This window comes from Mastigoproctus giganteus, chromosome 14 (genome assembly GCF_048544385.1).
Source record: "Mastigoproctus giganteus isolate SK-2022 chromosome 14, ASM4854438v1, whole genome shotgun sequence".
In the NCBI taxonomy this organism is placed as follows: domain Eukaryota; kingdom Metazoa; phylum Arthropoda; class Arachnida; order Uropygi; family Thelyphonidae; genus Mastigoproctus; species Mastigoproctus giganteus.
In genome coordinates this window covers 21,100,729-21,127,874 of record NC_143588.1, presented here as the reverse complement: position 1 = coordinate 21,127,874, position 27,146 = coordinate 21,100,729, and the positions used below count along the sequence as shown (strand labels likewise).

The window sequence follows — 27,146 nt, the reverse complement described above, 5'->3', positions numbered from 1 at the left end:
ATTAATATCCTGTCATAATCATGCCTATTTCCTTTTGTGTAGGAGATGCAGATATTCTAGCAGAAGGAAATGATTCACCTTTTTCTTTAAAATTATCCTATATTTCCGAACTGTTGTGGATTCAATCACCGGTCCGGTGTGAAAAAATATCAAAATATATTATTTCGGGTATGAGAATACTGAAGATCAATTAAAACAACGGAAACAATTTAAATAAATCACGTATTCCGTTGTAATTTATTCTTTCACTTTATTGAAACATTGTTTTCGTTTTTCAAAAAAAACGAAAAAAAATCAAGAGCGATATGAACTCCAATGGAGTAATACAGGCTCATGTTCGGGTTATCTCTGATCTGAAACTGCTTTTCACTCGAAATCAGTTTCAATTCAGACATTATGAAAGATAGTTTTCTACTATGTAAAGCATCTTTCACAGAATTCTTTAATCTTTCATGCTTCTATGTAAAATTATATGAAAGTTCGCTTATCTTTTATTGAATGAAAAAAAATGCCCAAATGCTAAAATATCAGTTTATTTGTAACAAATGAACATCGTGTTACAGTTGCGGTGATGTACAGATATTCATAATTTACATGCCCTGAAATACATACGTTAGAGAAATTGATAACATGCACTGGAATAAGTAAAAAGAAAAAAAATGTAAAAGTACAGTGGCGGATTCAGGGCAGGGGCACCGGGGCACGTGCCCTACTGTCATTCTTCGAAAAATATATACCAATCGTTTAAATTCCCTTTAGCTACAAAAAAGTTTTTTTTTTTTTTTTTTTTTTTTTTTCATTGTTAACATAGGATTTTATCTAATTTTGCGTTGTGGCTCAGCTATTTTCAACTGACTACAGTTGGCAACGCTGATGCTAATGTGATCGACACTCTAGTGCACAAAATGGTGCCCCTCCGGTCATTTTTTTCTGGATCCGCCACTGTAAAGAAGTAACCAGAGATTTTTTGAAACATAGATGTATAATCTATAATATGATTCCCAATCTTTATATTTTCTCTCACCTCTTGAATAATAATTATATTTAGCAGCGAAGCCTTTTAATAGTTCTGAAGTGCCTCAAAGTTCGGCTCTACCGGAGAGAGAGAGAGAGAGAGAGAGAGAGAGAGAGAGAGAGAGAGAGAGAGAGAGAGAGAGAGAGAGAGAGAGAGAGAGAGAGAGAGAGAGAGATGCAGTTTTAAATCTCGCTCAGCATCAAAGCCTGGATATTTTGACTTTCCCCTGAAAATTTGAACATTTCTTTCAAGCCAAATGAAAAGCTGATTAGACAAAAAGCTTGAACAAATCAGCCACTTTAAGAATTTCATAAAGTTTTCCTTTTTAAATATTTTAATAAATTACAACGAAACTAAAAATGATAGGAAACTGTAGAAATGAAGTTTGAGGAATACTTTATTGCCAGTGGTTCGCGAACTACGGGTTCATTGGAAAACATTGGCTATAACATAGCTTTCGTGGATGTGTACGTATAAAATAATATATTTGTACAATATTGCTCTATACCAGGGGTGGCCAACTTAATTTGGGATGCGATCTACTTTTTTTCTTCCAAATGTGCCACGATCTACGATCTCAAGAATTTCATTACACGTGGTTAAAAAAGTTAATCACCACATTTCGAAAAATGTTGCTTATAAATATTAAAATTAAATTCAATTCAGAATTCTTATTTTAAATTCATACGTATTTGAATTTATGTGAAGTCTGTCTTCATGTCATCTGCCAAGCTTTTCAAAATCGGGGATATACTGTGATAAGGCCAACCGTAAAGGATATTCTCTATGCAAGTCCGTAAGAGTAGAGCGATTCTTCGTCTTTGTTTCAAATACGAAAAGGCCGATTCACATAGATATTCACATAGACACTTTACCCGATTTCACATAGATAGATATTCACATAGTTGTAATTTAAAAAGCCGGATCACAAACCACTCCGTATCTTATAGCTGCTAATAATTATCTCCCCATTGATCAACAATTTGATTTTTTAAATTTCATTCAGCAAATTTCTAAATCTCTATAGAAACTTACTCCGACTCAGCCACCTCACATCTGTGTGTAATATCAGATCTGGTTCATTTTCATCGAGTTGTATTTTGAAAAGTCTCTTTTGAAGAGATTGTCCTCTGATGGAATTCATGATTTTGAAAGTTATGTCCATAACACTTTTAGTATTAAATCTTTTGTTGGCTAACACTTGTTAGTGGATGATACTGTATCATCCACCAACTTGGTACTGAAAAAATCTGCGAATTCATCATCCTTTTGGGTCAATGTGATGAATCCTTTAAGATGCCCGGTCATTGCTTTAGCTCCATCTGTTGTTATTGATACGAGCTTAAATAGTGGTAATTTAATTTTTTTAATAAAATTTTTGAATGCGTTAAATATATGAAGACCTCTAGTTCTTTCTTTTAACGAAACCATACCTAGCAGTTCTTCTCTAGTAGCATACGAAAACCATACGAATAAAAACGAGCACTGACCCGCACCCCTGACCACTCGGCTAGTACTATGAGACTTCATTAGGAAGTCTCAATAACCATTTTTTGATTAGTGGAATGACATTAGTGATTGAGATCATAGTAGTAAGTTAAATTCAATGTCTGTTCTCAGTTTAACGATTTCTTTCTGACAGGTTATCTTGCTTGGAAACGCTCGAAATCTGAGTGCGATGTCGCTAACATAGTTTTTTTATTTTTTTTTAAATAAAAAAGTATGAAAAAGTAAGGTCAGATGTATCCATAAGATTTGATATATAATAAAGTGCAAGTAGTAACAATTTATAAGGGTCAAATGTGGTAAAAGATAAATAGTAATTAAATTTTGTAATATAAAAACAATTACCACTGATTTTAATTACAGACCACAAAAAGAAATTACAACCCGGTGAATGCAGCGTACCCCAGCGATTCTGTATCAGAATCGGTGTCCAAAAAAAAAAAATTAAAGTAATACTATTTTTGATTAATTAGTGCAGGCTAATTAGTTTTTGATTAATTAGTATCGTAATTTGTGAAGCAACCTAGTCGATCATCATTCGTCTGTTGCGAGTAGCAGTAGGTTAAAGTTCTGAAATCACTTTTTTATAATGTTTCAGTGTATTATCTAAATGAGACCTGAAACAAATATTTTATGGAATATTTTTAAAATCTTTCTAGAATTTTACTATTACGAAGAAACTTACCGTCATAAATAACTGGCCAATGCAAGAATAATAGGCATTTTGTAAACCTGAACCATAAAGAGCAATAATATCGTGATCTCTAATGATTTACTTAATTAAGCAAATCTTTCGGCAGCTTGTTTTAACTTTTAGAGTATGAGGACTAAATGTGGTTGTATTATTAAATGTAAATACCTGAGTCTATTGCTTCCAGTATTCAAGACAATGAATACCGGAAGGTCTTGAATACCGGAAGAGATGGGGGAAACCCCTGGTGCTGTTAGACACTAAACAGACTTGACACTTTGCTTCCAGTATTCAGGATAACGGTTATTGTTATTATTTGGTGTTTATGAGCATTAGCAACTAAGACCATATCGCTCTGGGATATGCGGTAGTCATTCCCTGACCTTTCCGCATCCTCCGTATTTGGTGGTGACGGGCTCGAACCCCGGTCTAATCAAGAAGCGTGTGCTACGTACTGCTGCTCCTTCCCACCTGGCTACGGAGGCGCCTAGGATAACGGTACTGAAAAGAATAAAAGTATTCGAATAGAATACACTTTAATTAGATGAGTAAAATCAGTAAGTAAGAGAAAGAAAAATAAAATAAATTTTCTGCTTATATTCCGGGACGACCACACGATCGGAGGAGTTCACATGATAGAAAATACAAGAAACAGCACCGTAGTTAGCACTCATGCTGGCTTGGACCACGGTCACTGAAAGCATGTATACCCATTGGCGCCTGAACGTATGCCCAGTGGCGCCTGACTACTTGGCTACGGCAGCCTGTCGATAAGTAATGCCAACATGGGTAACTGACAAACACGAGAGAGAGAGAGAGAGAGAGAGAGAGAGAGAGAGAGAGAGAGAGAGAGAGAGAGAGAAAGAGACTTTATTTCAGCTGGTTGAATAAATATAGATAAATAAGTAGTTTCAACTGTTACGGCCAAAGGCCAGGCGCTCACATTAAAATTAAATAATTAATTATGTACACAACGATTTAAAAATTTAAAAAAAAAAAAAAAGTAACATGTTATTATGATTTCTCACATAATGCAATATTAACTGTATTTAGATGCTACATCACGTCAGGTTATACAGTATTTACAATATACACGAATGACACTCATACCTTCTCTGTGGAGACGCATCGATGTGCTCTTGTGGGTATGGTGAGACTTTGCCCCAGACTTAACAAACGAGTCTTGTCGTAGCACAGGAGAGCTGGACAGTTGGTGTAGAGAGGAGCACGAGCTTGTTCTTATTGGCTTCTGTGATTCAAACGAGCTGCTAAGACCTCTTTCCAATAGTGAAGTTATTGGTGAAGAACTTATTCAAATCGGCATCTAGATGCTGTACTTCCGTTAGCATTTGATTTGGGAGAAGCGATCTGGCATATGAAGTCTCCGAGGCTTCCAGCAGAGCATCGGGATTGAGATTTGGTCTGTGACCATCTTAACTTTGGCTACCAGTCGTTATACTTCAATAATATCAGGTAGTCGTTGAATCCCCAGTGAAGTTGTTCTGTAGTTCTGTCCTGTGGTGGGAGACAGCTTTTCGGGTTAGCTCATTTAAGAAGACAGAATTCTGCAGTGAGGATTGGCTTCTTCGTTGTAGTAGCTGCAGATGCCCACACTTCAGCGGCATAGAAGAGTGGAGTATAAATTACAGTTCTAATGAATTTCATAATAATTTGAGGATCCTTGACAGATTAATTGCTGTTTAGCTGTACACTTCTTATTTGTTAACAGGATATGGCTCACTTAGGGCCAAATTACATGAGAGAGGGTTGGAGATAGATCCTTTCTGTACATGTGGCGAGCAGGAGACTTGGATGCATGTAATTTTTTTATGTCGGGAGTATGAAGACCAAAGGCGGATTTTGATGGCGCATATTCCTGACTTATCATTTGATACAGTGCATTTGCTTATTGCAAATCGTGACTGTTTTAATTTATTTCAGGAGTTTTCAGCTGCTGTTTTTTCAAGAAGAACTGTTCTCAGAGCCTTTCTTCAGAGGCAAACCTAGTGTCTCTGAAGAAAGGCCAACATGGGTAACATGTTGGAGGAACTTCATGGAGTTTCACTATTTGTTACTACATCTGGCTGGCGGCTGGGGTGCTGGACCTGATTCATGGTGTTGGGTCTGGTGCTCTGGTTGGTTGTCTTTTGTGCTGCGATCATGAATACTCCATTCTGGATTCTGCCGTGCTGGATCAGATTCATTGCGTCGGGTCTGGTGGTCTAAAGGGTCTATTATCCATGGCGTACAGTTGGAGATTGCTGGATAGTACCGTTATTGGTTTTGGAGGTTCCAGTGCATGTAAAACAGCAGCTGAGGAAATATTCAGTTGAACTGTGATTTTTGAAGTTTATAGTTGTGCCATCCAGACTATTGAATATTATTGTTGTTTTATTATATATGTATATATATTTTATTATTATTATTTTTTTCCCTGCTGGCTCCCTGGTATGGGCAACCCGGGGCGCGGGATTGCTGGCACTCACTGGTATTGCACTACCTCCAGTGGGTGCGGGATTTCAAGTGCGAATAGCGCTACAGTAAAATCAGACTCAGGTAATTTAACATACTTTTTAAGGACTGCTTTGTAAAGACTATATATTCCCAAGTTCTCAAGGTAGATTTGGGCTTATGCCTGGGAGCTACCCTGAATAAGAACACACTTGCACACACACACACGAGAGTTTAATATTTGTCAGAGCATATAATTATATGTAAATATATCTTGTATATAAATCATGTATATACTTTTATGTACATAATGTTGAGACTATATTGTGTGTAATTAATAAATGAATGAATGAAAAAAAAAATGCCCATTGAAGAGGAAGTACCGATAGAGGGATTGTTGGTTGGATTAATCATGGAAATGTGCTCCTGTTCTTAAGATTATTTAAAGTATTTTAAGCCACCCCGCTGCTATAAAATTATGTGCTTCTTAAAGATGAAGTGTTGGTGAGTTGTTGGGTTAAATTTTGGGATCGTGGGGTTGTGCTGATGTCATTGAGTGAAGCGTTCTTTCATCACTTGAATACCATACATAGGAATACATATAGTTTATACCGTTTTCCCATAGACTTAGCATTAGCCCATAGAGTTTTTATGGGAAAAAATGGCTACCTGAGAATTTTTGTTTAAATATATCCATGGAGACGAAAAACACTAACTAGTGCCATCTCAGTAACACTGAGATGGCACTAGTTAGTACTGAATATAATTAAATATAATATAATTCAAAATATACATATTAATTTTGAAGTAGGGTGATTATCTTTCGGGATATTTTGAAGAAGAGAAATCTATACAACTATAAGATTATTTATTTATGGCTTTTGTTTTTATTCACTAACACATACACTCTTAAATATGGATACGGATTTGGGAAAAACTTTAACTAGACATTCTGACGCAGAGAATTGGTCTTCCTGATCAGAGTTAGTGGATTCGGTGAGGAGAAAGAAATCTCCAGACAATGTAAAACTGTCTAGAGGTAAAAAAACCCCGAAAACCCTAAAACGCCCAGAGTGCTTGTTCCTCGGTTGGATAAAGACAAGGATAAGGATAAAAATCCTCATGTGTGGGTGGAAGAGTCTATCCCATCGATAGAAACGGATGTCAATTTTATTACTTCTACGATTAATACGGATAATCAAAATAGTTCTAGTGAAAATGATGTGGTTCAGGATTCGTCATTTACCGAGGGTTTGGACCTTGGTGGGTCCCTTGAGGCTTCTGCTGTGTATGGAACGGTAGCCAAAATCCGAAAGGCTTTGGGAGAGTTTATGTCAGCTGATTCAAGCAAAGTAACAAAGTTGGCCTCAAATCGCATCCATAGTTTGTGGGCAGATTTGGAGGCAGTCACAACAGCTTTATTGATTGGCAATGAGCGATTAAAAGTTAAATCAGCGGAACTAGAAATTCGAGCAAATCATTTTGATCAGCTAATGGAGAAACGGGCAGCTCCTCACAGATTATTTGCTGATGCAATTAGGCAGAAATTGGTCTGTGAGAATTCTAATGGTGATACTATTGTTAAGGAGGCTACTGTGAGGCGCGCAATGGGTGTTGCAGCTGCAGATAAGGTTGTGCCTGTGTCCTCGGTTAGTCCTCGTGGTATTTCGGACCCTAAAAACATTGTTATACTTAGACCTACAGAGAATTCTGCTTTGGTTTCGAACCAAGACGTCAGGAATGCGGTGGCAGATGCAATTAAGAAGGATTATAAGAATATGAAGATTAAAAATATTCGTCTCCTGAGGAATAAAGGGGTTTTATTAGAAACCACAAACTCAGAAGATGCAACTAGGATAGGGAATGTTTCAGCTTAAAGGAGGTTGGTCTATCGATCGAGAGGCCTAAAATGTCAGATCCAACAGTGCTTGTATAAGTGGCGCCCAAAGAGTTTACAAAGGAAGAAATCCTGGAGGATTTATACTATAAAATTTTAAAGATTATGAATTTACCCAGGATGAGGTAAAAGATGAAGTAACATTCAGATTTAATTCTGGATCTGGAACTAATGCAACTAAATGGGTCATTGGTTTCAGCCCTCGATTATATAAATGCTTGTTTAATATTGAAAGAATTTTCCTTGGATTCGGTTCCCATAAGTTTCGGAAATTCACGGTGGTGAACAAGTGTTTTAGATGTCTGGGTTTTGGACATGGTGCACAGTCATGTTCACACAAGACTGTTTCTTGTGGTCACTGTGCTAATGGGGGTCATGTTTTCGCTGAGTGTCCTCACAAGGAGGACCCTCCACAATGTATTAATTGTAAGAGAAGAAACAGAGATTGTAATCACTCCGTAAGGGACATTAAGTGTCCTGAGTACATGAGAGCAGTGGAATTAGCAAACATGCGCATCAATCATGGATACTAACTCCTTCTCTGATTTTACTTCTGGAGCTTTGCAAGGTCATAGTGATTTAAAATTTTGCAAATAAATCAGGGCTGTCGGGCAGTTGCTGATGAAATAAGGGTGATTGCCTTGGAGCATTGTATAGACATTGTTTGTATCCAGGAACCATTTTATTCTTCACAAGTGGGAGGGGCAGCCCATAAGATTATGGGTTTTCCTTCTTCTACTAGAATAGTAGAAGCTGCTGTTTTTGCAAGAAGAACTGTTCTCAGAGCCTTTCTTTGAGAGGCAAACCTGCCTAAAGCTCAGGAATACTATGTGAACTCTCTACATGGAAATCGCCTTGAGAAACTTCTACAGCCTTATTCTACAAGCTCAGATTCTACTAGAGAAGAAATTAAATCAGACTATATATTTCCCGAACAGTTAGACTACTGGACAGTCTTTACAATTGTATAAAACAGAAATACATGACTATTGGTAAGTAACAACTAATGTTGCTGTAAAACGACTGTAAATAATTTTCAAATTCTGTTGCTAGAACTGATCAGAGAGAGTGGTAAACCTCACTGGAATGTAAATAGTGTAATCAATGTTAACAGTTTATTTACTTGTTAATGCTAAACTTAATAGGGACTGATATATAATGTTATAGAAAACTGCAGTTCTTTAAAAATGTTTGTCTTGGCTGTGTGACTTCAATGGGTTTTTGGTGCTCCAGCCTTGGTGTTTTTTTTTTTTTTTTTTTTTTTTTTTTTGCGGGCTCTAAGGCCTGGACAGCCTGGGAGCGGGATAACAGCTGGCACCCACTGGTATTGCACTACCTCCAGTGGGTGCGGGATTTTGTGCACTTTGGTATGTAAGAGGTAAAAAGAAAAAAGGAAGAAAGGGGAACTCGGCTACTCGTGCCTGGGGACAGGCACCAGGCAGCAGCTGTCCAGGTGTTGGCTGCTTCTTTGCAGAGGTCCTACATTCAATATAGATCCACTAGGTGGGGATGGGCTATGCCTAGGGGCCACCCTTTATACCAGAACACACACACGTGTTTTGTACAGTGTTTCCTCAACTGTATTCTGAACAAAAATATATATACTAGGATAATTATATATGAGAATGAAAATGTATATAAATTATTGTATATGTTTCTTGAGATTGTACATAATATTTGAGTGTGTAAATAAATGAAAAAAAAATGCCCATTGAAGAGTGGCTGATCTGAACGTCAGTTTAAAACGGATAGGAAACACTGGAAGATGAACCGCGCAGTAGGTTCCTTTCGACGTCACGAAAGTGAAGGAACTCGTGCAAAATAATAGGCGAATGGCTATTGAGATATCCGATGAAATCAGATTGTTTGTAGGCGCAGTACAAGATTTAGGGATGCGTCCCTTGTGTGCAAAGTTTGTTTCCCGCTTGCTGTCAGACGATCAAATGGATTGCAGGAAAGTCATTGCAGGTGATTTGTTTCGTATCCTGCGTAGATTTTTTTTTTTGAAGAACCTACGCAGAATCAGAGCTTCTAAGGAAAATGGTCACTGGGGATGGGAGTTGACCTCGAGACTAAGGTGGAATCATCCGAATGGCACATAGGAATGTCCCCACAGCTAATGAAACAAAATACAACTTCAGACTCACACTGATCTTTTTTTTTTTTTTTTTTTTGACGACGAGGACATCGTGCAGCACAAATTTGACTAGGAGGAGAAGTATTATTGCTGCTTACTTCGTTGAGGTCTTGATACGCTTGTAGGAATATTTGAGGCGAAGACAACCGCAAAAATGGGAGAGTGGCTGGATACTGCATTGCGACAATCCCCCGAGTCACACGGCAATGTCAGTTCAACAGTTTTTGGCTGAGAGAAGAAAAAAATCACAATCGTGTAGCAGCCACCCTATTCCCCTCGACCTTGCGTCGTCTGGCTTCTGGCTGTTTCCTAAACAGAAAATGGAGGTTTCGGGGTCGTCGTTTCGCTACAATGGTGACATCAGAATAAACGCCGAAGCGCCCTTATGTGCGCTAAAAACACACACACACACACACAAACGATTTTAAAGAATGTTTCAAAGCTTGGGAAGACCGATGGAGAAAGTATGTGTGTGCTCGTAGAAGGAAGGGACTGTGAAGGGGATTAGGTTAATAAGCCGAGTACACTATTGTTCGCTCAATACACTTTTGTAGTAAAGTTCCGGGAACTTTTTGAATGAACCTCATATGATTTGTTTTTAGAGATGCAAAATCGAGGCCAATATTAAGAACAAAAATAAATTCAAGAACGGTTTTTGATAATGTATAATGGATTAAGAGGAGTTTTTTTTTTTTTTGTTTTGGACCGCAACGAATACGGATGGTTTACCATAACGGCAAGAAACAGTTGCCTTAAAGTAAATTGTATATTCAAGTAGGTTAAATACGTCTCCTTTCTAAGAACGTAGGCGCCTCCGTAGCCAGATGGGAAGGAGCAGCAGTGCGTAGCACACGCTTCTTGATTCGAGCGGGGTTCGAGCCCGTCACCACCAAATACGGAGGATGTGGAAAAGTCAGGGAATGACCACCGCATATCCCGGAGCAATATGGCCTTAGTTGCTAATGCTCCTAAAAAAAAAACCAAAATAACAATAACTAAGAACGTATTTTATTTACATTTACAACCTTCCCAACATCATAACAACAGTTAAATGAACTTCAATGCATGTCTAGAAAAGAGAAAGCTGGATAATTTTAATTAGTCCCTAGTCATGCGTGGACACAATGAGAAAGTGAGGTCAACGTGTGCGTGACGTGTTATAACGACTTCCTGCCGAGACCGAAGAAGCCGAATGGAAAATAATCTCCAGTACAAAGATTTTTTTTTCACCTGTTCTCCGTGTGGATGGATAATTCATCGTTGACTTACGCAGGAGGGGGGAAGGGATTCTTCTAGTAAGCTGAGTAGACAACTAAACATTTAAATATTCCCCGTTTCATCACATTTATTTAAATTTTGTTATATATAAGTATATATACAAAAATTAAAATAATGGGGCCAGAAATGGTTTCGGTATAAATTCTTCGGTTAAAGAATATGGAAAATAAAGTTTTCAATTTTGTATTTCTGAGGACAGTTAAATAATAATTACTTAAATTATTTTAAAATTATTTAAATTATTTTAAAATAAATGAAATTAGGTATTCCTTTAATAATTAAGCTTTTTCCCTCTTTTCATTTCGGAATCGCGAATGCTGTCTAGCTAGCTGGACACTTTGCAGCAGTGAGAAGGACTCGGATTTCAGCCCAAACCATCTGAAATAATCTGTACAGACTTCGAACTCTACGCATGAATACCTGTGGTGTGTGGGAGGGGGGCATTGAGTGCCCGACAGCTCATAGGGTTGGAAGAATGTGACACTTGAACATTGTAATTGGACGGACGAGGATTATCATCCTGTGTTTTCAAATACCCACAGTTAGGTTCTCGCTAGGTCCTGGTTTGGCTTGAAAGAGAAACCCGAAACAACCCTGTATGCCTAAAAGAAGACAGTTCAGTAGAGTTGATTGCTGGTATGGGGTAGCATTAGTGTCTTTGGTCATACAGACCTTCACATGATCAGTAACAGGACTCAGCCGTCATGTATAGTGATGCGATCCTGTGATTCGTGGTCCTTCTGTATGGTGATAAATGATTAGGTGTTTAGTCAGTAAAATAATATGTTTAATACAAATAGATACTGAATATCTTTAATTAAAAATAGATACTATAGCTTTCGAGACAAAGCGTGTCTCTTCTTCAACAGAAAATGGAAACTTTAGAGATAAAATTATTCTAACGGACCCAGTTGTGCGTGCAGTGAGGCGTGCGAGAGCACGAGGTAGATCATTTAATCATTAAACTGGGGTTTATTGTTGCTGCATGGACGTGCGTAGTTTTTCTCCAGCGCTTGTCTTAACCTAAAACGGTTGTCTCTAAGATGTGGTGTAGTCTCATGCCTTTGCAGCGGTTCATGGCTCTCGAATTACACAATATATTGAGTCACTCTAACCAGAGGCAGTGGAGAAAGTGTCGGGAGTGGTCAATTATTTCATAGTCCCGATTGAGGTTGTGGTCAGTGGACCAGAAGTGTTTCTTCTGTATGGTGACTGGTCGGTCTCAGCAAGGCGAATCGCTCTGTCGTGTTCTGCAAGGCGGTCTTAAAGACGTCTCGAAGTCTCTCCTATGTAGCAACTGGCACAGTCTTTGCAGGTTATGCGGTATATTACACTGCTGCGTAAGAGAGTGGTGACCGGGGTCTATACATTGGAAACTAGAGGACGTAAGTTTCTACCAGGCAACTGCACGAATTTAATACGGTATTCTCTGAGGATTTTTGAGATCCGGCCCGACATGCCTGGATAGTAGAGAATGTAGGCAGTAGGTACATTGTTCTGAGTTGATGGTGGTCTCGGGTGGACTGTGAGCTCCTGTGCTTGCAATAAGCACTTGTCTAATATGTGTGTTGGTTAGCCACAATTGATCAAGTCTGTCCTCACTCTAGAAATCTCGTTGTGCCTAGCTTCATCTGTTCTGGAATGGCTCCAAGCCCTGGAGAATAGAGTGCAGGCAGTGCTGTTGAGATGACTAGGAGCATGGCCGGATCTGTAGTTTGTGAACTGTCCGCACCACATAGGTTTACGGTATACTGAGGTTTCTAGATGTGGGCCCACGCGTTTTACTAGGACGTCCAGAAATGGGAGAGATCCTGCAAAGACTGTGACAGCTGCTACATAGGAAAGACTTCGAGACATCTTCAAGACCGCCTTGCAGAACACGACAAAGCGATTCGCATTACTGAGACCGACCAGTCCGTAATCGTGGAATACTTCTGGTCCACCCACCACGACCTCAATCCCAAGCGGGACTATGAAATAATTGACCACTCCCGACACTTTCGCCACCCCCTCTGGTTACAGTCACTCAATATATTATGTAATTCGAGAGCCATGAACCGCTGCAAAGGTATGAGACTACAACCCATCTTAGAGATAACCGTTTTGGGTTTAGACAAACACTGGAGAAAAATTACGCACGCCCATGCAGCAACAATAAACACTAGTTTAATGATTGAATGACCTACCTCGTGCCCTCGCACGCCTCACTGCACGCACAACTGTGTCCGTTAGAATAATTTATCTCTCAAGTTTCCATTTTCTGTTGAAGAAGAGACACGATTTGTCTCGAAAGCTACAGTATTTATTTGTAATTAAAGATATTCAGTATCTATTTGTATTAAAGATATTATTTTACTGGCTAAACACCTAATCATTTATCATCCTATGGATTCCAGTACAACGGGCCCATTCTGTATGGTGTTGCTGTTGGCGAATAGTTCTTTCTGATGGACAACAACGGTCAACCTCATACAAGCTCAGCTAGTCAACAGTATGTTGGAAGATGAGGGTATAGTTTATATGGATTGACCTGCCAGCATCCCCTATCTGAATCTCACAAGCTCATCCGAACTGTCTAGTGACACTTAATCAGCTGGAAACAGCAGTTAATACAAGAGTGCCGACTGATTCTGCAGGAAAAAAAAAAAGCTCATCGATATGATTTTATACATACATTTCATCGCTAACACTATAGTAAAATCGTTGTCCAAGCAAGCAAGCAAGCACATTCTGTCCATAACGGGGCCCGTCATTGGTAGCACAGTTGACACAGCAAGATCTGAATTCGAATCCCGTCAATGAAGCTAAGAACTCTTGTGGACCCTTTTCACAACGTAGATGAGTTACTCTAAGATATTTTGCTTCTGATGTCTCATGTTTCCATAAAACTGCTATGCACTCTGGAGTAGTATTGAACGTTTTCGACGTGCAATGATCGGGACTTCGCTTTCACTGCGTCATGAGGTATGTATGTATGCCTGAATATCGTAATTGGACTGACGAGGAATGCCGTCCTCGTCAGTCCAATTATTTTTCACTAATTTTTCACAGCCTGCATTGGATTCTCCTTGGAATACGAAACTAACCTGCGTGCATACGGGAACACAGTAGGTTTTGTTGGTTTGTTTGTTTGTTTGTTTGATATTTGGTTTCTAGAAGCATTAGCAACTAAGGCCATATTGCTCCAGGGATTTCCCTGACCTTTCCGCATCCTCCGTATTTGGTGCTCACGGGCTGAACCCCGGTCTAATTAAGAAGCGTGTGCTGCGCACTGCTGCTCCTGCCGTTCCTGCCCACCTGGCTACGGAGGCGCCTGGTTTAGTTGGAGGTGATATAATTTTGGCCTCATATATGAGGCCAAATCTGATACCTAATACTTATCTGATACCTAATACTTATCAGAAAAAGATTTTGATATACTGTTCCGCAACTTTTCATATACTGTTACCCATACAGCATAAGACTGCTGTACAAATTGGAGCAGCAGTAGCGTTAGAGGCAAGTTACTTCTATGGATAAAGGATGGTTCAGTGGAAGAAGACAGAAAGTGGTTTTCAATGGGCACTGCTCTTCTTGGACTTACGTTATTAGTGGAGCCCCCCCAGCTGCTGGCTCATTGTTGTTTTTTATAATTATTAATAATATCGATGAAGGCGTATAGGCTTAATGTTTAACTTTTGTAGTTGATTCAAAGGTTAGCAAGGCATTTAATGACAGTAAACGGGGTATGCTATTGCAAAAACATTTAGTAAAATTAGGCTGATAGATGGGCTGAAATTACATATGGTGGTGGTAATTTTAGAATAACGTATCAAGCTCAGGGTAGTGGAGAACAAAAAGGTTCTGGTTGTAATTGTGTAGCCAGAGATAAAGTGCTCTGAACAGCGCAGGCAGGCGTCTAGGACAATTCATGCAGTTCAGTGAGACTCCAGGCGGTCTCCAGAACCTGGAGGCACATTTCTTATGTACTGTTACAATCACATTTTCAATTTTTTGTCAGAATTCTTGCACATCATGTGTCTTATTAACATAAACTGTCAGAAATCACAAGGCGTAAGGTCAGGCGAACGTGCTGGCCATTTCAGAGTCCCTTCTCTGTCACTCTACCTCACTCCACAGCAGAGCAGTTCGTCCAAATGATAAGGCATCCTGACAAAATCTCCGTCTGCGTGAGTAGCACGGTTTTGGGGAGGATGTCACCGTCCTCCCTACACCGGGTGGAAAAAGCCCGGGTTCGAATCCCGTGGATGACGCGAGGAACTTTAATGGGCTTTTTTCATTCCATGGCTGAGTTAGTCGGTCTCAGGCATAAGTAGCAACGTTTCCTGCACAAACTGTGGTTTTTTTCGTCCAGCAAAACAGGCAAATCGACCAGAGAACACACGCAATTTACAGACACAAATACGGGTTTATGTAATGAATTACGGATGACCCTAATATAATAATTTGAATTTTTTTTTTTTTTTTTTTTTTTGACACAATCCTCGTCTGCGCAGTAGCACAGTGGTATCGTCACCGTCCCCTCCCCACAGGGTGGAAAAGCCTGGGTTCGAATCCTGTCAATGACGCGAGCTTTATTCACTGGCTGAGTTAGGCGGTTTCAAGCGTAGATAGCAAGGTTTTTCCCCTGGAAAAACTGAGGTTTTTCGTCCACCAAAGCAAGAAAATCGACCAGGGAACACACGCAATTTACAGACACAATACACATGGGGAGTTGAAAGTTACTTTCCAGGCGGCCCTAATATAATAGATTAGATTGACACAGTCCCAGAGTCTCTGGCTCAAGGAATCACCTATTTGAAAGCTAAGGTCAAAGACACCAGAAACCGACAAGGTACAGGCCAATCATCACTTCCTAGACAAAACCATGGCGAAATAGAGGACCGTCAACGTCGAGAACATCGACTAGACCGATCCCCATCAGAAGAGGAATCTTACTGGGAAATGCACTGAGCCCACTGTGGTTCTGTCTAACACTGAACTCACTGTCCACCATGCTCAATAACAGCAAGTATGGATATGCCCTAAAAGAAGGAAGGAACAATCTGTACACCGTCGCTCACCTGATGTACGCTGCCCTACCATTAATATCCAGACACCTGCCTTTACACATAAAAAAAAAAAAAAAAAAAAAAAAAAGCTTTTATTGTGTCATTTAATATTTTGTGCCGAAACCTTTTGCTTTTATGACGGCCTTCAATCTTTGCGGCATACTCTCAACCAGCTTTTTATAAATGTCAGGTGATATGTTCTTCCACTCTGCTTTTAACGCATCCATCAGTTCGGCCTTGTTCTTTGGGCAATCTCGACGTGCACGTACCAGACGATCCAATACATCCCAAAGATGCGCGATTGGGTTCAGATCAGTACTTACTCTGGGCTGGCCAATGTCCTGAAACCACTCTGTTACGACCCGAGCAGTATGGCATGGCGCATTGTCTTGCTGATACAGGTATGGGCCTTCCCCGAAGTATTGCCATATAGTTGGAAATGCATAATTGTCTAGGATGTTCTGGTATTGCACAGCATTCATGGTTTTTTCGATAATGACTAATGGGCCCAAGCCAAACCATGAAAGGTCCCCATACCATGACACTGCCTCCACCAAACTTCATTGTTGGGAGGATACAATCAGGAAGGAACTGTTCCCCTGGCATTCGCCCCACCTAAGAACGGTCATCAGACTGGTAGAGTGCGAACCTTGACTCGTCTGTCCATAGGACTGTTTTCCACTGTTCTACAGTCCAGGATTCGCACTCCTTATCCTTACACCATATTAATCGGAGTCTAGCATTTGTTGAGGTGATCAGTTCTGTTGAACATGTCATTTGAATGCTCTCTTTTGCAATTATCTGTTCGAAGCCCAGTGTGTATGTTTATAGCAGGTTCTGTGATGTGTTGCATGCATAGGACCTGTTTCCCCATCCATTGAGGGATTTCAAGATATTAATGGTAGGTCAGTGTATATGGATGATATCAAACTCTATACCACAACCGAGAAGAAACTTCAACAGCATTGGCATCAGGATTCAGTTTGGCCTAGACAAATGAAAGATCCATGGATTTCATCAAGGACATTCAGTTGGACGCTGGAGACCTTTGAAGAGACCGAAGCTATGACAAAGGGAGAGACCTTCAAACATTTGTAGATGATGCAGGCACGCCAATTACAACACAAGAAGATGATTGAGAAATACCATGAGAAAGTGAGAAGCCCACTAAAATTAAAGCTGAATGACGGTAACATGTACACAGCAATAAACACTTACGCAGTCCCAGTACTAACGTACTCCTTAGTGATCGTAGATTGGACCAACACCAAGCTGGAGGACATTATGAGATCGACTAGGATAATAATGACCAAAAGCCCCCAACACCACTCGAAGTCGGTCATCGAAATACTGGCCATAGACCTGAAAGAAGGAGAGAGAGAGAGAGATTGACTGATCTCACTGAACAGGAGAAAAAGGCGATTAAGAACCTGCGGGATTGCTTTCAAGAACAAACAGCATCAATCTACCAAGTCATAAAAAAGACAAACAACGCACAACACTCAACCTCATCAAGGAAACCACATTCACACGGAGAGAAGAAACAAAGACAGAAAGATGGGCAAGTAAGCACTGCACGCAGACACTACAATGACCTCAATCAATAAGATGGTGTCCTATGCATGACTAACGAGAGGGGGCGAAGGATTCGTATTCGCCATCCAAGGCCAGGGGGATCACATCTGGTGAGTATGGGCTTGGCAAACCCAGGGTCCTGAGCTGGATATCATTCTTCTGTTTCTTGGTGATGCCTTTCTCTCTCTCTCTCTCTCTCTCTCTCTCTCTCAGAGGCGGGTAACTCGGAAATTTTTTTTTTTTTTTTGGCTTGTGCAGCATAAGCCTCAGGCTTCCTTGTACCATATGGCTAATAATAATAATAATAATAATAATAATAATAATAAGACCAGCTAATAAACACTAGTAATTACAAAAAAAAACCAACAAACAAACTATTATATTTAGGCCACCCAAATAATTAAATTCATGTGCCATGCATTGTGTATTATGTTTATAAATTGCGTGTGTTCTATGGTCGATTTGTCTGTTTTGCTGGACGAAAAACCGCAGTTTCTGCGGGTGGGGGAAACCTTGCTATTTACGCCTGAGACCGACTAAACTAACTCAGCCACTGAGTGAAAAAAGCCCACTAAAGTTCCTCGCGTCATCGACGGGATTCGAACCCGGGCCTTTTCCACCCGGTGTGGGGAGGACGGTGACGATACCACTGTGCTACACGCGCAGACACTAGTAACTACAAGAAATACATCGCCCAGTACCCCAGAGTGACAGATGACTCCTGCCGACGATGCCACCTGGCCACAGAAACAATGTCGATGATGCCACCTGCAGCAGAAACAATTCAAAGACAATGCAGAAACAATGTATCATTGCGGGATGCAGAATTATCACCCAGAGAGACCTGTTGTCCTTCTGATGTACTCCGTCTGGGCGATAACTCAGACGGAGTATATCAGGGGGTAGCGCCAAAATGCCAGTTGAAAGTATGGACCCTTCTTCCTTACCACAGACCTTTACTGACAAACTACATTGGTACCATGTCATAATAACGGACAAGACGATCTCACACAACAGACCAGACATAATCCCAAAAGGGAAAGGGCTACCTACCTGACGCCGTAGCTGTGCTCAACACCTAGTAACCTCCAGAAAACCTTTGATGAAAAGATCAGGAGGTACATCGATCTAAACAGGAAGTCAAAGAACTGTGGCATGTGGAACTAGTAATGTTCATCCCGACCACTCTGTCAAACATTGGCACAGTGCTAAAGAGGTGCATAAAAAGCCGTTATAGGCCTCCTTGAGAATTCGTAGATGAAACTACAGAAAGCTGCGATCCTGAGCACTTTAGGAGAGTTCCTGGACGAATAATAATAGTAACCGGGCATAACAACTACCCCATGCACCTGGTACCAGTACCCGTCACGGGATGACGAAAACCCATTAGGAGAGGAAAGAAGTAACAATACAGTATTAATAGTTCAAGTGTTGCTGATTAACCAGAAAAGTATCATAAATGCAGAAGTAGAAAATTCTGTTTAAGATACTGCCAAAAACTAAGTTTTGTTTGTTAAAAGCGATTTTGTGAAAATCACTTTTAAATTAATAATTTAAAATGAAATAAAGTATTCATTAAATTAATTTTAAATTTATAAATACACCAATAAATTTAGAAAATTAAATTTATAAATACACCAGTCGGCGCATCCCTTGGCAGTCACTGATCAGTTGGGGTGTCAATCTCTGAAATTTGTGTTTTTAAAATTTAGGTCATCATCAGCGATTTTCGATCCACTTTTTCGATGAAGGCCTCTCCAGCAATTTTCCAGTTCCTTCTGTTTTGTGCAGTGGCCATCTATTTACTGCCCACAAATTCTTTAGTTTCATCTGTCCATCTCCGTTGTTGTCTTCCAGGTTTTCTTTTAGCTCCTCTTGGGTACTATTCTGTTATTTTCTTAGTCCATCATTTTCTTAGTTCATGTCTTCGAGCTATGTGTCCCGCCCAAGTCCATTTCAGTTCTTTAGGTTTGACAAGAATATCCTTTACTTGAGTTTGCTGCTTAATCCATGTGTTTCTCTTCTTATCCAACAGTCTGATTCCTAATATAATTCATTCCCTTCTTCGCTGTGTATCTTTCAGCCTCTCTTCCATTGTTTTGTTGAGTGCCCAAGTTTCACTTCCATAAGTCATGGTGGCGACTATACATTTTATATTTGTTCGTTATTTTACGTTTCAGATAAATCTGGATATTGCTCTTCAGTATGTGACTATATTTCCTGAATGCTATCCATCCGAAATTTATTCTTCTCTTGACTTCCAGCCATTTATCCTTATTACAGCTAATAACTTGTCGCAGATAAGTATATGACTCCACCTTTTCAATTACTGCTCCTTCAATCATTATTTTTCTTCCTGTGGCATACTTGTTCATCGTTACTTTTGTTTTAGCCATATTCATCTTAAGTCGTTTGTGTATATTACGACATCTTTCGGTCCTAGTTATACCAGCAGATGACAACAGAAACTGATGGCTCTGCCAGCCATGGGTTATGTATTTTGTAGGGGTTTAGCCCTCGACAAAGTCCCTTACAAAGTATCTTTTCCCATGGTTGGCTAATTATGTATATATTTTTTATTGAATTTAATATTCATGTTTAACCATTGTTGCCTAGGGTCCGGTTTGTTCTTGGATTGCTTCGGGTATTTTAAACTACAGGACGTCTTCTACATTTCTACATTTTTACAATTTAACATTATTTCATTCCTGCATATATTTAACGACGGATGTAATGTTCTATCTCAGATGGCATTAATCTGATTGGTTTATATAATCTTATAATATCCCAGTTCTACCCTTTAGTAATTTCATTCTATATATATATATATATATAGAGTGAGAGAATCGGATCTAACAGACAGAAAATTGAGTAGGGGGGTGCCGCAAAATAAAATAAATTACTTAGGGGTGCCGTTATTAAAAAAAGGTTGAAAACCACTGGCTTATGATCACAATGTAAGCTGTAAATCGTAAATTGTTTAAGTACTGTCCATTCACATTGGCTCCTTTCTGCGAGAAGTCTAATCTTCTGAAAGCTTACTCAAGGACAGCAGTAAATAACTTCGGAGATATTGTGTCTCCTTATCGAACTCCTTTCTCAATTTTAAATTTAGAATAAACAAATTCTGCTTTAGGTTAATGCTTTCTTGCATACAGCCACAGATAGTTACAGAAATGTGCTCACTTTTATATTAGACTTAGTGATCTGTTAGAAAATCCTGCATTAAAAAAAAAAGAAAGAAAAAACCTCGGTTTTTTGGGTTTTCAAATATTGAGGGTCCTACGTACGCGGCTAGTGTGGGACTTTTCCACGGCACCCTTCCGAGCCACTGGAACTCTTCTCATATCTCAGTCGTACTCCGTGACGAGCAAATGTATGACGTCACTGGTTGTATCATTTACACTGCACAAGAAACGCAAAGGGAGTCGGGGTTGGAACTGTCCGTTCAATGAACGCATAGTCTCTGGAAAGATGTGTTACAGCACTTCGTCAGGAAATACTTCGAAGGGAACAGTCAGTCCATGGAACAGTCGGTAACAAAAACCGTTTTTTTTATTTATTTATTATTTTTATTACAGTCTGGAAATTTTTGAATCACCTTGTAATTTATAATTAGGGGTTTGGCTATTAAAAATATGTGAAGCTGCTAGAGCTTTCTTAAAGATACTTTAACCTCCCCGGATCGGAAGATCTGCAGTAAGTAGAAAATCATCTGACCTTTAAGTCCATAAACCCTGAAACGTGTTCATTGTGTATAAACTGAACTTCCTGTGTTTTGTATACAGACACTGGAAGGATATAAAGCGTTATGTTACCACTAGCGTCATGACATAGATCAGCTTGGGTATTCTCAGTGAGAGCCATTCAGTTAGCTAGCCGGAAGTTTATGTGTTAGTTATGTGTAATCTGCACCCTCTGAAATCATAGCCGTCTACTGTGTGGAGTTCTGCTAGGGAGGAGGGGAAGGGGTGGTTTGCTCCAACTTCTGCCGTTGCTACAAAATTCTTATATGATATGTACGCCCACATTTATGCTTGATATGTTGATAACTAAAGCTGGAATGGCCGTTTTTTGTGAGTTTGTTAAATATTATATTGAAATTATTTCGCCTAGATCTTGTCCGAGCGAGAACTTTTTGGATTTCACACACACGAATAGAAAGGAGCTCAATCATGCAACGATATATACATACGAACATAAGAAAAATCCTGGAATAGTTGCGAACCAAAATGCATCGGGTTAAACTATTGCAAATGGATAAATTCTCAGGCCTTGGTATTTCACATGAGAATCTAGTCTGCAGATGAAGTGTGATGTTTACCCGATAATATTTTGGTACAGAGAATAAATAGCATTCATTACATACTGTATTTTGCATTTATTTAGTTCCTTGTTGTTTGTTTGTTATTTGGTTTTTAGGAGCATTAGCAACTAAGGCCATATTGCTCCGGGGATATGCGGTGGTCATTCCCTGACCTTTCCGCATCCTCTGTATTTGGTGGTCACGGGTTCGAACCCCGGTCTAATCAAGAAGCGTGTGCTACGCACTGCTGCTCCTGCCCACGTGGCTACGGAGGCGCCATTGAACCGTATATTTTTAATTTTGTGGTGATCTATAATTGATCTTTATTTACTACCTCTATATAAAGAATAACATTATTATATAGGTATATATTAAAATGTCGAAAATCACTGTGTTAGGTATTTCTTTTGGCCTCGGGGTGCCGTGGAAAAAATATTGGGACACTAAGGGCGCCGTGAACCGAGAAAGTTTGGGAACCTCTGGGTTACGCTGATGCCTGTTACTTGAATATGTAGCCATAATTATCTATAATTAATTACAGATACTTATGACTATTACCGGGATATCATCAATACTTATTTACATTTCATAAACGTATTTTACTGAATGTTTATATGGCATTTTTGCTAACAACCTATTCTAAAGCGCACTGAATGGTTCGTAATGCCTTTTATTAACACTGGTAGACTGTCTGGAGGATTCCAAGTTTTTATGAGAAAGTCATCTCAGTTACTTGGTTCCGTTCCGACATCAGAATTAATTGCTTTGCTATAGAGGGTGTCTCAAAAATACACGGCATAACTTCAGGAATGAGTTCCTCATATGTAGACAATAAAAATATTTTATATCAACATAGTTCCGGAAATGCTTGGTTCCCGAGTTATTAACCGGAATGTCTTATCTCCCGCAGGTGATTTCCTTCATCACAAGGTACTGACAGAATCTGGTGGTTTTTCCATTCTTGCTCCTGATGTACTCAAATCAGAAGCAGATATGCACTTTATGTACGGTTCGGCGGACGGCAATGAACTGGAGGCTCGTCGTTTGTACCACGAAAGGTTCCCAGAACGAAGATGTCCAGACAGGAAAACGTTTGAAGGTATCCATCACCGCCTTTGTGAACATGGGACCTTTACACCTCGTGCTGCCGACAGAGGACGACCAAGATCTAAGGCGCCTCCGTAGCCAGGTGGGCAGGAGCAGCAGTGCGTAGCACACGCTTCTTGATTAGACTGGCGTTCGAACCCCTGATGGAAAGGTCAGGAAATGACCACCGCATATCTCCGGAGCAATATGGCCTTAGTTGCTAATGCTCCTGAAAACTAAATAACAACAACGACCAAGACCTACAACTCCTGAAGTAGAGGAGGAGATTTTGGATGTTGTATGTGCCACTCCTGGAATCAGCACACGCAGAATAGCAATGCAACTGGCTATTCAACGTTCGACTATTTGGAGAATGTTGCGAGAACACTAACTGTATCCTTACCATCTGCAACGGGCGCCTCCGTAGCCAGGTGGTCAGGAGCAGCAGTGCGTAGCACACGCTTCTTGATTAGACCGGGATTCGATCCCGTGACCACCAAATACGGAGGATGCGGAAAGGTCAGGGAATGACCACCGCATATCCCCGGAACAATATGTCCTTAGTTGCTAATGCTCCTAAAAGCCAAACAAACAACAACCATCTGCAACGAGTACAGGCCTTGTCACCAGCAGATTACCCTGCGCGAGTAACGTTCTTTCCTTCCTTAGTGATATTCACAGATGAAGCACAGTTCACACGAGAAGGAATCCAAAACTTTCACAATCAGCATGTATGGGCTGAGGAAAACCCCCGTGCAATTCTTCCATCACATCACCAACAGCGGTTCAGACTCAAAATCTGGGCTGGTGTTTTTGGTGATAAGTTATTTAGGCCCCATGTACTTCCAAACAAACTCTCAGGGCAGGCGTACAGAAACTTTCTGGAAAACAACATGCCTGATTTCTTGGACGACACGCCACAGATCATTCGTCAACAAGCACACTTCATGCACGATGGCGCTTCCGCACATTTCAGCCACCTAGCGCGCAATTACCTAAATCGAAGGTTTCCTGGTCGGTGGATAGGTAGAGGTGGACCAACTGCTGGCCTCCACGCTCACATGATTTAAACCCACTAGATTTATTCTTGTGGGGCCATTTAAAGTCATTGGTGTATTCGACTCCGGTAGCTAAGTGGAAACTCTCCGCAATCGAATTGTGGCAGGTTGTGAGACAATACGAAATATGCCAGGAATTTGGCATCGGCTTCGCTAGTTCATGAGACGTCGATGTGAGGTCTGTATTCAGGCAGAAGGTGGATATTTTTGAACAATTACTATAAGGTGATGTGAACAGTTAAGTGTCATAGACAGACCTTCAAAACTCGGAAACCAAGCATTTCCGGAACTATGTTGATATAAAATATTTTTATTGTCTACATATGAGGAACTCATTCCTGAAGTTATGCCGTGTATTTTTGAGACACTTTGTATATCGATGAACTTGTAGGTCTTTTTCAGTGCGTGATTTCTATAAATGTTGTCCTCGCAAAATTATAAATTGTGTTAGATGGAAACACGTCCTTGAGACGCACTAAATTGTGATGGTAGCCAGGAGTGAAAATTACACGCGACTTCGTTCCCGGTCTGTCAAGTCTGGGCAGCTAATGATATATGAAATCAATGGAGAGTATCTTCCCTGCAATAAGTTTCTCCAGCAGTTGGATATTTGCGGTTACAATCTGTATTTTCCATGCGACAGGCTGAGGTTGAAATGAAGGATCGATCTTGAGATAATGAACGGTCGTCCAGCTAGTTTGTAATCCACTTCAGGTCCAATACTCGAGCTCAAATCCTCAAGCTCAGCTCAGCAGTGAGGAGGATGTGAGGAGCAAATAACAGAAGCATACAATGGGATCAGAAAGAGGCATCTTTTGATGTACTGTGTCATTATGATGGGTTCCCTTACACCTACTAGCTCCTGCCTAATCGACCACATAGCTTGGTCTTCATACTGTCGAAGTGCCGTCCAAAAGAGAAGCCTTCATCCCACGTAAAGCACAGGTCCGTGTGGGAGGCAGCTTTCTTGACTAGAATGTCTCCTATTCGGATATCCGTGTTATATTTCTTTCTCTTTTTAGTCACTGTCGCTACTAGTTGCGCTGATTTGATCGGATTAAGCTCAAGATCAATTTATGTTAAGTAATTTTGAAGCATTTGCATTTGGTTATTTACCCTTTCCTGTAAGTGTGGAATTTGCTCAGCATCTTTTGAAGTTATGAAGAATTTCATGTAATCTGGGTAAGAATCGAAGTTTCAGCGCAGCCCAAAAGGGTCTTTGATAGGACCCCTCCCTGGGATACATCTCTAGTAACTGTGTATGGTGCCTGAACATTTTTATGGGTGACCAAGATGTGTCTAGCCCTAATGACCGGCCTCAGTGACTTCCAGTAGTTTCCCGTATATGTTAAGGTATCATCTGAGAATATGTATCGGAGCAAGTATTGCCAAAATATAGTAAGCAGCTTTTATGCCCAGGAAGAGGATGTTCGGCTGTGCTCTACTATTGACCCCATGTTAAATTCGTAGCCAGGTATCCGGCAAGTTGGTGATAAAATTTTATATTTGACTTTTTTAGAAAGAGTTGTCCAGCTTTCCCAAATTCCATTAATAAGCATAGGATCAATAAAAATCCAACAATTCTTGCTTTTCTTTTTTTTTTTAACCTTGCTACGAGCTACTTTTTTTTTCTTTTTTTTTTTTTCTTTTTTTTTTTTTAATTAAGCGACTTCGCAATATACTCATATACAGGATTTTTTTATACATAATTAAAATACCGAATCATAGTACTGTATAAAATTTATTTACAAAATAAAATTACAGAAAATATAAAAATATGCACTTACGTTTAGCCATATTAATGTGAAATTTGACACTGCATGGAAGTGGCAATTTGTTCAAATTAGGCACATATGAAGACCGATATCCTCAAACATTGTTCCCTATATTAGTTAGTTAATATGTTTCTAGTTTTTGATATGATAATATTCATTTTTGAAAATACGGATTCTGCTAAATATGTTGAACCAAAACAAGAATCCATTTTTTTTGAGCATTTGTTAAAATCGGGTATTTTTCGTTTGCATATTTGAAAATATGCAAACGAAAAATACCCGAATGCAAATGTTTTCTTCTTTGATTTTCAATATAATTCATCTTGTATTTTAATTATTTCCACATCGGATTCTGTCTGATTTACATGAAATAAGTGTGAAATTTGAGTTAAATTGATTTCTTTTGCATTCAGTCTTTTCAATTTCAGCTGTAAATTCCTTTGGATTATAATTAGCCATTTGAGGATTCTTCTCAAAAATTTTTTAGCATACATGGAAAATGTCTATATTCGCGATCATCCAAATCTGACTTTAACATTCTTAAGTACTCTCGAAAAGTTCTTATTGAACTTATCATCGCTACTAAATTTTTATCTTTTCCACTCAAGATTTAAATCACTAAGTTTTGCAGTAAAGTTCGCTAAGAAGCAAGCAAACTAATTAACCACTCTTTGTTATTAATTTGTGAATAAAAATCATCTCTTTCTTCAAGAAATTTTTAATATCATCAAATAATTCGAGAAATCTCAAAAAGTTGCATCTACTGAGCCAACGAACGTTAAGGTATAGCAGAAGTTTCCTGTCATCATCTTTATTTTGTAAATTAAATAGGCGTGTGTGAAGTGCATTCCCTCGAACAGAATTAACTATTTTAAATGTAATGTCCATAACATCTCTTGTATTGAGTCTCTTGTTACATAGAACTTGTTGATGAATAATACAGTGATATGTTAAAAAGTTTGGAAATTTATCGTAATTTTTGCACAAGAAAAAAAAAAAAAACATTTAGGCCACATGTCATCGCAGAGTCTCATCTGTTGTAATAGAAGTTAATTTATAAAGAGGAAGCTCAGTATCTTTAATAAAATTATCAAAAGCAGCAAATATATCTTCTCCTTTTCTCCTTCCTAGAAAATGTTAAAATCATAGCATTATACAATCCTCAAATACCATTCGAATGAATATGATTAATTGTACTGTATCAGTAACATCAATGGATTCATCAAATTGCAAAGAGAAAGCAACTCATGCATTAACTGATTAGTAATATCGATATTTAGATCTACAACTCTTCTCATGACTGCTACTCTCAAAAGTTGT

At 39.4% G+C, this 27,146-nt stretch overlaps 1 protein-coding gene across 1 annotated transcript in view; it reads left to right on the top strand.

Moving 5' to 3' along the window:
* The window catches only part of LOC150075004 (uncharacterized), a 1,344,778-nt gene that overhangs the window by 213,441 nt on the left and 1,104,191 nt on the right, over nucleotides 1-27,146 (top strand). The window lies entirely within an intron of this gene.